A 13,004-nucleotide genomic window follows, 5' to 3' on the forward strand; every position below is an offset into this window, starting at 1 on the left:
TGATAACTCATTGTTGTTTTAATTTGCATCTCTCTGATGATTAGTGATGTTGACCATTTCTTCATATGAATATTAACCATTTGTATGTTGTGTTTAGAGAGATGTCTATTTATTTCCTCTGCCCATTTTTTAACTGGTTTCTTTGTCTTTCTTTTGTTGAGCTATATATTGTAAATTAACCTCTTATCTTATGTATCATTGGCAATGATGCTCGCCCATAGAGTGGCTTGCCTTTCCATTTTGGTGGTTGTTTATTTTGCTGTGCAGAAGCTTTTGAGTTTTATGGAGTCCTATGTGTTCATTTTCTCCTGTGTTTCTGTTGCCATAGGTGATGTATCAGTAAAATACTGCTGTATATGATGTCTGAAATTTTGTTGCCTACAGTTTCTTCTAGGATTTTTATGGATTCATGAGTCACATTTAAGTCTTTTAACCATTTTCAGTTTATTTTTGTGTATGGTGTAAGTTGCTGGCTACTTTCATTTTTTTGCATGTAGCTGTCCAATTTTAACAACACCATTTATTAAAGAGGCTGATTTTACTCCATTGTATGCTCTTGCCCCTTTTATCAAATATTAACTGAGCATATTGTCTTGGGTCCATTTCTGGGTTTTCTATTCCGTTCCATTGATCTATCTGCCTGTTCTTGTGCCAGTACCAGGCTGTTTTGATTACAGTGGTTTTGTAGTATAACCTGAAATCTGGTACTGTGATCCCTCCAACTTTCTTCTTGTTATTCAAGATTGCTGTGGTTATTCAAGGTTTTTTTGTTTTGTTTTGTTTCATATGAACTTTTGAAGTATTTGTTCTAGTTCTGTGAAGTATGTCATTGGTATTTTGATGGGGATTGCATTGAATCTATACATTGCTTTGGGTAGTATGGACATTTTAATGATGTTGATTCTTCCAATCCATGAACAAGGTATGTGCTTCCACTTTTTTATATCTTCCTTTATTTCTTTTTTCAATGATCTGTAATTTTCTGTGAATAGGTCCTTTATTTCTTTAAGTTTATTCCTAGGTATCTTAATTTTTTTGCCGCAATAGTAAATGGGATTGTTTTCTTAGTTTTTCTTTCTGTGAGTTCATCATTGGTGTATAAGAATGCCATCAATTTCTTGACGTTAATTTTGTATCTTGCTACTTTGCCAAATTCATTTATTAAGTTTTTTGATGGAGTCTTTAGGGTTTTCTACATATAGTATCATGTCATCTGCAAATAATGACAGTTTCACTTCCTCCTTTCCAATTTGGATCCCTTTTATTTTTTCTTCCTGTCTGATTGCTGTGTCTAAGACTTATTGTACTATGTTAAATGAGAGTGGCGAAAGTGGGCATCCTTGCCTTGTTCCTGTTCTTAAGGGAAATGATTTTAGTTTTTGCCCATTGAGTATAATCTTGGTTGTAGGTGTTTCATATATGGCCTTTATTATGTTGAGATATGATCCCTCTATTCCCAGACTGCTTAATGTTTATATCAGAAATGGGTGCTGGAATTTGTTGAATGCTTTTTCAGCATCTATTGATATTATCATATGATTTTATCTTCCATTTTGTTTATGTGGTGGTGGTGTATCACATTTATTTATTTACAAATATTGTACCTGCCTTGCTTCTCTAGGACGAATCCCACTTGGTCATGGTGAATAATTTTTTGATGTATTACTGGATTTGATTTGTTAGTATTTTGTTCAGGATTTTGGCATATATGTTCTTCAGGAATATTGGCCTGTAGTTTTTTTTTTTTTGTTGTTTTTTTTTTTGTAGTGTCTTTCTCTGGTTTTGGAATTAGCAATATGCTGGCCTAATAAAATGATTTTGGAAGTCTTTGTTATTCTTGAATTTTTTGACATAATTTGAGGAGAATGGGTATTAGTTCTTCTTTTAATGTTTGGTAAAATTCCTTATAAAGCCTTTTGTGCCTGGGTTTTGTTTGCCGGGAGAGTCTTGATTATATCTTCAATTTTTGTTGTTGTTGTTATTGGTCTGTTCAAATATTCTACCTCTTCCCAGTTCAGTTTTGAGTCACTATGTGTTTCTAGAAATTTTTCCATTTTGCTTCGATTGTTGAATTTGTTGCCGTATAATTGTTCATAATATTTGTTAACAAACTGTTGCATTTTTGTGGTGTCAGTTATTATTTCTCCACTTTTCTTTCTGATTTTGTGTATTTGGGTTCTCTCTCTTTGTTTCTTGGTGAGTCTATCTTAAGGTCCATGAACCTTGTTTACCTTTTCAAAGAACCAGCTCTTTGTGTTATTGATCCTTTTAACTGTGTGTGGTTTTTTTTTTTTTTTTGGTCTCCATGTTATTTATTCCTGTTCTGATCTTTACTATTTCCTTCCTTCTGCTTGCTTTGTGGTTTCTTTTTGTTTGCTTTCTAGTTCTTTAAGTTGTGAGGTAAGATAGTCTATTAGAAATGTTTCTTGTTTCATGAAGTAGGCTTGTAGTGCTATGAAATTCCCTCTCAGAACTGTTTCACTGCATCTCATAGATTTTGAGTTGTTGTGTGTTCATTTTTATTGGTTTCCAGAAAGTTTTTAATTACTTCCTTTATCTCCATAGTAACCCATCCATTGTTCAATAATATGCTATTTAGCCACCATGTTTTCAAATATCTTTGCATGTTCTTGTTGCAATTGATTTCTAGTTGCATGTCATTGTGATCTGAGATGGTTGATATCATTTCAATCTTCTTGAACTTGTAGAGACTTAGTTTGTGCCCTAACATGTGGTCTATCTTTGAGAATGTCCCATGTGCACTTGAAATGAATGTGAATTTTGTGGTTTTGGGGTATAATTTTTAGTGGATATCTGTAAAATCCATTTTATCTAGCACTTCATTTTGAGTCTTTGTTTCCTTGTTAATTTTTTGTCTAGATGATCTATCCAGTGATGTCAGTGGGGTGTTGAAGTCCCCTGCTATGATTGTATTACTGTTGATTTCTTCTTTGAAGTCCTCCAGAAGATTTTTAATATATGTTGGTGCTCCTATGTTGGGTGCATATATGTTTACCAAGGTTATATCTTCCTGTAGGATAGATCTTTTCAATATTATGTAGTGGCCTTCTTTGTCTCTAGTTATGACCTTCATTTTGAAATCTACTTTATCAGGTATGAGTATTACCACCGCAGCTTTTTTTTCCCTTTTCGTTTGCTTGAAAGGTTTTTTTCCATTCCTGCACTTTCAACCCATGTGAGTCTTTTGTTGTGAGGTGGGTCTCTTGTAAGCAACCTATATGTGAGTCATGCTTCCTTATCCAGTCAGCTCCTGTGTGTCTTTTTATCGGAGTTTTCAAACCATTCACATTTAAGGCGATAATTGATATGTAGTTATTTATTGCCATTTTTGTTTAGTGTGATTATAGTTTTCTTTCTATTTCTTCTACTAATTACAGTAGTCCTTCTAGCATATCTTAGCGTGCTGGTTTGGTGTTAATATATTTTCTTAGCCTTTTTTTTTTGTCTGGAAAGCTCTTTATTTGACCTTCTATTTTGAATGATGGCCATGCTGGATAGAGTAGTCTTGGATTCAGATTCTTGGTTTTCATGACCTTGATTACTTCCTGCCACTCCCTTCTGGTCTGCAGTTTTTTTTTTTTGTTGAGAGGTCATCTGTGAGCTTAATGGGGTTTTCTTTGTAGGTAACCTGTTGCTTTTCTCTTGCTGCCTTTAGGATTCTCTCTTTGTCTGTAATTTTTGGCATTTTAATTACTATGTGTCTTGGTGTAGGCTTGTTTGTTTTCTTCTTAGTTGGGCTCTCTGAGCCTCTTGAACTTGAATGCCTTCTTCCTTCCCCAAGTTAGAAAAGTTTTCTGTCACTATTTCTTCAAATATATTCTCTAACCCTTGCCCATTTTCTTCCTCTTCGGAGACTCCTATAATGCAATTATTATTATGTTTCTAGTTGTCCCACAGTTCTCTTAAGGTGTCTTATTGTTTTTTAATTGTTTTTTTCCTTTTGGTTTTCTGATTGGTTGATTTTTTTCTACCCTGTTTCTAATTCACTGATCAAGTCCTTAGCTTCCTCTACTCTGTTGGCTAGTTCTTCCAATGTGTTCTTAATTTCTGCTATGTCATTCTTCATATCCACTTGGTTTGTTTTCAATGTTTCTATATCTTTACTCATGTCATTCTTCATTTCCACTTGGTTGGTTTTCAATGTTTCTATATCTTTACTCATGGAGCTGATGTCCTTACTCATGCTGTTGAGCTTCCTCAAGATCATGGCTCTGAATAATACCTCTGATAATTTGCTTAACTACATTTCATTTATCTCATCTTTGATAGAGTTCTCTTGTTCTTTCACTTGGGATTTGTTTTTTCTTTCACCATTTTGGTTATCTTAGGGGGTTTGGGAGCTTGCCTAATTTTTCCTCTGGGTGTTGGTGTTCTGCTGTTTGTGACTCCCTCTACTTGGTTTGGATGAGCTTGGGTGGGCCCACGTTAAACATCACTGTCAAGTTTTACTTTCCAGGGGAGATTTGAAAGCCCAGGAAAGGTTCAGTTTTCCTCTAGCTTTTTTCCTAGAGGCAGTATAGTCTCAGTTACTCAGTGCCTTGGAATGTAGCCCTGGTGTTCTGCATAAGAGGGTTTCCAGAGAGTGAGATAGATGTTGGTTGTTATTGAGCCTCAATTTGCATTTCTATGCCTCTCCTGGAAAAAAATGAATCTCCCAGGGCTGGCACTTCTCATTTTCCCCACAGCTCTGGGAAGGAGCACACTGGCCACCGTCCTTTGTGGCCACAACTCAGCAAAAACCTGACTGCCCTCCAAATCCCGAGTAACCCCACAGAGTTCCAGCCCAGTCTGCCCTCCCTCTGTCGTAGCCCCCAGGTGAGTGGCTGTTCCTATTTTAGAGCCTTTTCCTCACCCTCTCAGCTATGAAGTGGGCTTGGTCTTTATTCCCCAAGGGTCCTGCTCACAGCTAAGACTGCTCCTGTCAATGAGCTCCCAGCCTGCCACCCTCTAGTGTCTCAGCAGATCCTACCATTTTTCCTGGTTATATGGTCCTGTCCTGTTGCTTTTTTCCAAGGATTTGTCTTTATTTTAGCTGTAACTCCCGTTTGGTAGTGGGAGATCATCTGTGTAGCTTCTATTCACTGCACCTCTATTTTCATATCCTCTATGTCTATCTTGTGCTCAGCTTTGTGTCACAGGCCTCTCTGGTGTTTCTGGCACCCTTCAGGTCCCACAGTAAACTGGATAGCACAGTCCCTTTGGGGACCAGGCTCTATGCCTGTGTTACGGGCTACTGGGTCGCACAGGCCTCTCTTTTGCTTCAGCACCCTGCAGGTCCCGTGGTAACTTGATGGCACTGTCCCTGCTGGGTTCCACAAGCCTCTCTAGTGCTTCAGCACCCTGCAGGTCCCACAGGTAACTGGATTGCATAGTCCCTGCTGAGTCGCACAGGCCTCTCTGGTGCCCTTGCATCCTGCAGGTCCTTCGGGCGGGCAGCTGTACAGCACAAGTCTTTCTGGGGCTCAGGACTCCCACTGCTCTCATGGGCTACTTTACTTCACAGGCCTCTGTCGAGCTCCAGGTCCTGCAGCTGGTGGCTGGGGAGTGCTGCTGCCCCAGGGGCTCATCTCCTCCTCAGCTTTTGCTGTAGTTTTTGGGGATGGGTCTCAGCTGCAGGTCTGTGCTTCTGTTGCTTGGGGATGGATGTCTGCTCCACAGCCTCTGTTGCTGAGGTAATATCTCCATTCTGATTAGGTTGTTTCTATGGGGATGGTGCTGGGCTCCAGACTCTCTGTGGCTTCTACATCTGACACCTTGGGAGCTCCACTACTGTGCACTGGTCTGTGTTGACACAGAATGTCCACTGGTCCAATGGTGCCAGGTGTGCTGATGGGCTCAGATTGCTGGGCCTTAGCAGCTCCCACTGCCTTCTCCCAGGGAAGACCTGGGAACTTACAAACTGGTGGGACCTTTCCACAGCGCAGGGAGAAGCACCCTGAAGGGCTGCTTACCATGGTACCTGGCTGCTCCTGTCCACAGCACAGGAACCTTCTGCTCCACATCTCTGCACTGCAGGAGTTTGGTTATCCACCTTCACGTCCACTCAAACTCTCTCACACACCAGCTCACTCTCTCACAGACTCACCCTCACCCTGGTCATGCCCGCTGCCATCTCTCATGGTCAGTTGTTTTAGAAGCTCATGCCACAGAGTGCACCAATGGAAGCTCTAGCTATAGCTTAAATTATGGCAAGATGCTTATGAGAAATGTGGCTTTTTGTTATCAGATTCAGTAGAGTCTTTGATTCCTGTCTGCTATAGCTCAATGTAGGTGAGAGAGACAAAAATCAAATTATGTTGTAGCTCCTGGGCATCTAAATAAAATGAGGCATGTCTGCTTTACTCCCTCTTCTACATTTTTTTCTAGAGCCAAATCAATGTAATATTGGTTTAATGACTATTTTGTCATGTGAATTTTACTATAGTCTACTGCACCTACCATTGAGAGTCCTACAATAGTTAATTTTTAGAGAATAAAAAAAAATATTTAATTCAGGATTTATATATTAATTTATATCACCATACCAGTTGCTAAATATACTGAATGTCACTATGACTAACAGATAATTTTAGTGACTTTCTCCAACACTTTAGCTCAAATTATATTGAGGAAATTCTGAGGAGTAAACTAAAGGCATATTTCTATCTTCTGTTTAATTTTCATCTCAACTTATCTTGTGTAACTGGAATTTCTTTTATATAAAACCTTTCTGAGTCACCTTGCTTTAGGCAGCTACTTCCTTAAATATTATTTACCATATTTGTCAATTTTATAATGTACATTTTAATATTTAATAGCCCTAAATTAAAGTATATTACATTAAATGAAAAAGAAAGCACTGTTTCATAATCTAATAGGTATTGTTTCTGTTTCCTTATGGTTACCTAAAAATAATATTTTTACAACCAATAGCATCTTACTAATGAAATACAGTAACTACATTATGTACTTTTTGAGAAATTTTAGAAACTTGTTATTTAAAAGGTGATTTTAACTAATTTATACTTTAATAAACTATATTTCCTCATATAGAGAAGTGGAGAATATAAATAAAATGAGAATTAAAGGTAATATAGAATAATGTTAATGAGTTAGGACTTTAAAGTAAAAGAGTAAAATAAAAATTAGAAAAAATCCTGTATTTAAATATTGACTCTTCTATTTAGTACCAATGTGATGATATTGGCAAAATAATTAACCACTTTAAATTTCAAGTTTTTTGACCCCCTATCTATAAAATGGAATCCCATATCACCTAGAACACATTAAACACATCAATACATTATAACTATTGTTATTGGTACTTTTATAAAGAGGTATAAGCTAGATGAAAAGATAAAGCTAGACAGGACTAAAATAAATAAATAAAATAAATTGTATTTAACAATAAAAGCAGAGGGGAATAATCTGTTTAAATGTCATACTAAATTTGTATTTTTTAGATGTATGTTGATACAAATATCTGTATTTTAACAATGAAAACCATGATATATATCATAATTTATTTAGCCTATTTTATGTACTATTGTGTTTTGTTAATCTTCACCCAAGAATATTCTTCCATTGGTTTTTAGAGAGAATGGATGGGAGAGAAGGAGAGAGAGAGAGAGAGAAACACATCAATGTAAGAGAGACATATCAATTGGCTGCCTCCCACATGACCCTGACCAGGGCCAGGGATCGAACTTGCAACACATGTATGTCAACTTGACTGGAATCAAACCTGTGACCCTTCAGTCTGTGGACCAATACTTTAACTATTGAGCCAAACCACCCAGGGCTATTTCTAACATTGTATTAGCATTCTGCTCTTAGACTCTGGGACATTATAATATTATTTTTAAAAGTTCATTCTTTCTGCCATTTCAAAAATATGATAGAAAATATGATTATTACCTAGGCTTATTTTAACAACATATTTATAGCCCTGGCTGGTATGGCACAGCGGTAAGAACATCACTCATGGCCCAGGGAGTCCGGGTTTGATTCTGGCCAAGGGCACATACCTCGGTTGCAAGTCATCCCTGGCCCTGGCTGGTGTTGTGCAGGTGGCAACAAATCGATGTGTTTCTGTCACATCAATGTTTCTCTCTTTCTTCCTCCCTCTCTCCCTTCAGCTCTATCTGAAGATTAATGCAAAAATATCCTTGGGTGAGGATTAAAAATAAATAAATAAATAATAAAAACACATTTATATAATACAACATAGGTAATATATAAAATTATAATAATAGCAAATAGTTTTATGGAGCTTACTATTTTCTAGGCCCTGTTTTAAATACTTCATATAATTCCCACAATAATTTTATGAAGTAGATACTATTCATAGCATTATTTTTCAGATAAAGAAATAGGCATGGAGGGATTAACTAATTTTACAGTCAGAGAGAGATAGACAGGCATTAAAGACAAGCAGTCTATCCCCAGCATATATACTTTTAAACACTACCTCTAGATTGACTCTCATAAAAAGATAGGCATCTCCTAAAGGAAACCACACAAATATTTATCCACAGGAGAATAGGAAAATTATGCTATATTCATAAAGCAGATCATTGTACAGCATTAAAAATGAGTGAACAAGAGCTAAAACTTTCAATAGTGATTAATCTTACAAATGTTGAACCAAATAAGCAAATTGCTAAAGAAACAATAGACCACATTACTATTTAATCATACAAAACAATAGCATTTACATCATTTAAAGATGAAAACATTTCTAGCAAAAGTATAAAGAAGTATTTGGGAATGATAAACATCAAGATCAGAATAGAAGGTAAGTTATATTATATTATATTATATTATATTATATTATATTATATTATATTATATATTTATTTAAATGGGAATCAAAAAATGAAAGTGCTGTAGAAGGTGGTAGTGAGCAGAACCGGAAGGAGGGTGAGTGTGTGAGACAGCGAGTGTGTGAGAGAGTGTGAGTTGATGTGAAGGTGGACAACCAAACCCGAGCAGTGCACAGCCACGGAGCAGAAGGTTCCTGTGCTGTGGACAGGAGCAATCGGCTACCGCGGTATGCAGCCCTTCAGGGCCCTTCTCCCAATTCCGCAGGGAGATCCCACCATTTTGGAAGATCCCTGGTCTTCCCTGGGAGGAGGCAGTGGGAGTGGCTAAGGCCCAACAACCTGAGCCTACCAGCACACCTGGCACCATTAAACCAGTGGACACTCTGTGTCAACACAGACCAGTGCACAGTAATGGAGCTACCAAGGTGCTGGCCGAGGAAGTCACAGAAAGTTGGGAGCCCAGCACCATCCCCCACAGTAGCAGCTGGATCAGAGTTGAGACATACACCCAGCAACAGAGGCTGGGGAGCAGACATCCATCCCCAGGCATCAGAAGCACAGACCAGCAGCTGAGACCCATCCCCAAAAACTACAGCAAAAGCTGAGCAAGATTTGATCTCCATGGGGCAGCAGTACTCCCTAGCCTCCAGTGGCTGGACCTGGGGATCCACAGAGGCCTGTGTGGTACAGCAGTTCACAAGAACAGTGGGAAGCCAGAGCCCAAAAGACTGGTGCAATCCAGCTTCCAGCCCATGGAAACGGCAAGGCACCAGAGAGGCCTGCGCAACCCAGCAAGGACTGTGCGATCCAGTTACCCTCAGGATCCAATTACCCTCAGGTTGCTGAAGCACCAGAGAGGCCTGTGCCACCCAGCAGGGACAGTGCTATCTAGTTACCTGCCAGACCTGCGGGGTGCTGAAGCACCAGAGAGGCCTGTGTGACCTAACAGCCCACAACATAGGTATAGAGCCCTGACAACAAAGCGACAATATGATCCACTTACCCGTGGGACTGCAGGTTTGGGGGCACCAGAAATGCCTTTGTGATCCAGCTGTGCACAAGATAGGCATAAAAGATGTGAAAATAGAGGTGGAGTGAATAGAAGCTACAAAGATGATTTCCAAGGACCAAATGGGAATTACAACTAAAATAAAGACAAATCCTTGGAAAAAAGAAACAGAAAATCAGCAGGACAGGATCATATAACCAGGGACACTGGTAAAATCTGTGGAGGCGCGAGAGGGTGGCTGGCTGGAGCCCGTGAACAGCAGCAGTCTTAGGTGTGACCAGCACCTTTGGAGAATAAAAACCAATCCCGCTCCATAGCACAGGGAGCCTAGACAGAGCTCTAAAATAGCCACAGCCACACACCTGGTGGCTATGGCAGAGGGAGGGCAGACTGGGCAGGAACTCCATGAGGACAATCGGGATTTGGAGGGCACTCAGAGTTTTTGCTGAGTTACGGCCACAAAACACAGTACCCAGTGTGCTCCTTGCCAGAGCTGTGGGGAAAAGCAGCACCCACCCCCTCAGAGATTCAAACTTTCCCAGGTGAGGCAAAGAAATGCAAATTGAGGGTCATTAACCACCAGCATTTATCATACACCCTGGAAATCCTCTCATGCAGAACACTAGGGCTACATTCCACGGCAATGAGATACTGAGAATACTAGCCACCAGGAAAAAGCTACAGGATAACAGAACCTTTCCTGGGCTTGCAAACCTATCCATGAAATAAGACTTGACAGTGGTGTTTAACGTGGGCTCACCCAGGCTCATCCAAACCCAATAGAGGGAGCAACAAACAGCAGAACACCAACACCCACAGGGAACATTTGGCAGGCTCTGAAAACCACTGAGACAGCCAAAATGGTGAAACAAAGAAACAAATCCCAAATGAAAGAACAAAAGGACTCTATTGAAGATGAGAACAATGAAATGCAGCTAAGCAAATTATCAGAGGTAGAGTTCAGAGGTAGGAAGCTCAACAGTATAAATAAGGACATCAGCAGCATGAGTGAAGATAGAAAAAAAAATTGTAACCAACCAAGTGGAAATGAAGAATGACATAGCAGAACTAGAACAAATATTTCAACAATTTTTTGGAACCAAAAAGACTCAGAATAGCCACTGCAATCTTGAAAAAGAAGAACAAAGGTGGAGGGATCACATTACCAGATTCCAGGTTATACTACAAAGTCACTGTCATCAAAACAGACTGGTACTGGCACAAGAACAGGCAGATAGATCAATGAAACAGAATAGAGAACCCATAAATGAACCCAAGGTATTATGCTCAATTAATATTTGACAAAGGTGGCAAGAGCATACAGTTGAGTCAAGAGTCTCTTCAATAAATGGTGTTGGAAAAATTGGACAGCTACATGAAAAAAAATGAAATTAGACCATCAACTTACATCATACGCAAGAATAAACTCAAAATGGATAAAAAACTTAAATGTGACTCATGAATCAATACAAATGCTAGAAGAAACTGTAGGCAACAAAATTTCAGACATCATACACAGCAGAATTTACACTCATACATTACGTAAGGCAACAGAAACACAGGGAAAATGAACACATGGAACTATATAAAACTCAAAAGTTCTGCACAACAAAAGATACAATCACCAAAATAGAAAGGCAACCTACTGTATGGGAGAGCATAATTGCCAATGATATATCAGATAAAGGTTTAATTTTTAATATATATAGAGTGCTCATACATCTCAACAAAAAGAAGACAAAAAACCCAATTAAAAAATGGGCAGAGGAACTAAATAAGACACCTCTCCAAAAAGAATACACAAATGGCTAAGAGACACATGAAGAAATGCTCAACATCACTAGTCTTCAGAGAGATGAAAATTTAAACAATAATGAGGTGTCACCTTACACCTGTAAGAATGGCCACCATCAACAAATCATCAAACAACAATTGTTGGCGAGGGTGTGGAGAAAAGGGGACTCTAATCTACTGCTGGTGGGAATGCAGACTGGTGCAGGCACTAAGGAAAACAACATGGTATTACTTCAAAAAATTGAAAATTGAACTTCCATTTGACCCAATGATCCCACTTCTAGGAATATACCCTCAGAAGCCTGAAACACCAATCAGAAAGAATATATGTATCCCCATGTTCATAGCAGCACTATTTACAATAGTTAAGATCTGGACACAGCCCAAATGTCCATCAATAGACGAATGGATAAAAAAGCTGTGGTACATATACACAATGGAGTACTATGCAGCTCTAAGTAAGAAAGATCTCTTATCTTTTTTTTTTTATGAATTTTTATTTATTTTTTTGTTACAGATATTTTACCTTTTTACCCTATTGGCACCCCCCACCCCACCCCCCCTCCAGCCTGTCCCCGGCTTAGTTGTCCATGTCCATTGGTCATGCATACATGCATACAAGTTCTGTGGTTCATCTCTTCCCACCCCCCCACCCCCCATCCCCTCTTCTGAGGGATGTCAGTCTGTGCCCTACTTCCATGTGTCTGGGTCTACTGTATTCCTCAGACTGTTATGTTCATTATATTCCGTATATAAGTGAGATCATGTGGTATTTGTCTTTTTCTGCTAGGCTTCTTTCACTTAGGATAATACTTTCCAGGTCCCTCCATGTCGTCTCAAAGGATAAGAAGATCTCTTATCTTTTGAGATGACCTGGAGGGACCTGGAAAGTATTATCCTAAGTGAAACAACTTAAACAGAGAAAGACAAGTAGCATATGATCTCACTTATTTGTGGAATATAATGAAGAAAACATTCTGAGGAATGGGGTAGTCCCAGAGATGTGGTAGTGGGGTACAGACTGACAATCCCCAGAAGAGGGGGTTGTTGGGGAGAGATAAACCACAGATCTTATATGCATGTATCATGAACAATGAACATGGATAACAAAGCTGGGGACAGGGCGGGGAGGGGTTGGAGGGGAGAATCAGTGGGGGAGAAGGAAAAACATCTGTAACAAAAATAGATTAATTAAAAAGTAAAATAAAATTCAAGTAAAAAAAAAAGCGGTGATACATTTACAGAATAGAATACTATTCTTCCATTAAAAATAAGAACATTTCACCCTTTGTGTCAGCATCAATGGACCTGGAGAACACCATGCTAAGTGAAGTAAGTCAGTCAGAGAAAGTTGTACAATATGATTTTATTCATAA

This window comes from Molossus molossus, unplaced genomic scaffold (assembly GCF_014108415.1).
Source record: "Molossus molossus isolate mMolMol1 unplaced genomic scaffold, mMolMol1.p scaffold_m16_p_1, whole genome shotgun sequence".
In the NCBI taxonomy this organism is placed as follows: Eukaryota; Metazoa; Chordata; class Mammalia; order Chiroptera; family Molossidae; genus Molossus; species Molossus molossus.